General features: G+C 40.6%; 1 pseudogene; it reads right to left on the bottom strand.

Annotated features, from left to right (window-relative positions):
• Positions 1-278: 278 nt before the first annotated feature.
• LOC100721505 (N-alpha-acetyltransferase 50-like) lies at positions 279-826 on the bottom strand (annotated as a pseudogene).
• Between the last annotated feature and the right edge of the window lie 318 nt (positions 827-1,144).

The raw sequence follows: 1,144 nt of genomic DNA, 5'->3' as shown, positions 1-1,144 counted from the left end.
TGAAAGCAGGAAATTTTTTAAATGTTAAAAAATTTGAAATCGTTCGATACCCAAAAATTTTGGGTTATGCATTTTAGCTATGAAAGTCAACAGGACTTATTTCTTCAATCCAACCATCTCACAAAAATGGGAGAACTCAAACAATCCAAACATGAGTATTTTAAAAAGCCCTTGAAATGATTAAAACTTTTAGAGGAAGCAGCAGGACAAAAACCAAGAACAAGAGAACAACAAGGGAAAGCTTAACAAAGAGCGAAAGGATTAACGGACTTCTCTTTTTATTTGGCCACAAGCAAGGGCAAGAAAGTTCCTTTGTAGTTTGTCTCCTTGTCTGTCTTTTGCGCCTCTGAATTATACCCAGAAGGCACTAGGAGGTTTTCCTGAAGCACATGGCACCATCAGGTTCTATCCTCTTCTAGTGGATCTTCTTCATCTCAATGATCTCAAAGCCAAACTTGCTGTAGCAGTCGTCTGCTGGCTCACTCCTGATCCAGAGGTGCAGACAGAGTTTATGGAAAGTGCCATTTTTCTCACAGATGTTTAAGACACAATTTAACATTTGAGTTCCATTCCTAGCCTTTGGTAAGGTGCAAGGCATCCTAGTGTCATGATGGAGAGTCTCTTCTTGTGCTGCGAATGATTCACGTGCAGCACACTGCACCTACAGCAATGTTATTGCAGTAGACAAGTTTTGCTTGCATAAACCTCCAGCATATCCTTGCAGAACCTGTCATTACAGCTGATTGGAAAACGACCTGGGTTAACCTGTTTAACTGTTTGATGCTGTGTGGTGTTAATCTCTGAGCTCAGTCCAGCTACCTTTCATCTTCTGTGCCTGCTGAGGGCATCCTTGTTGTCTTAGGTTTGAGCTTCTGAGCAGTTGCTTCTCCATGTGTTCACACTGGGGAGATGATTAAAACTACTTTGATAGCATGTTAACTCTCTTTAACATGCTCATAAGAAATGAACTGTATTGCTCAGAAAATACTTTTCAAATTTTATTGATTTTTTTGAGAGGTGTAACGTCGGGTTCCATGAGACATGCCCAGTTATAGAACTGTGGGGGACCGGCGGCTGCTGAAAAGATAAGAAATATGAAATATAAATGACCTTTATTTTGAGAATGTGGGAGAGACGCTCCCGA

Source organism: Cavia porcellus, unplaced genomic scaffold (assembly GCF_034190915.1).
Source record: "Cavia porcellus strain 051 isolate PalLab524CR breed Dunkin Hartley unplaced genomic scaffold, mCavPor4.1 scaffold_7, whole genome shotgun sequence".
Taxonomy (NCBI): domain Eukaryota; kingdom Metazoa; phylum Chordata; class Mammalia; order Rodentia; family Caviidae; genus Cavia; species Cavia porcellus.
This window is presented reverse-complemented; position numbering and strand designations above follow the sequence as displayed.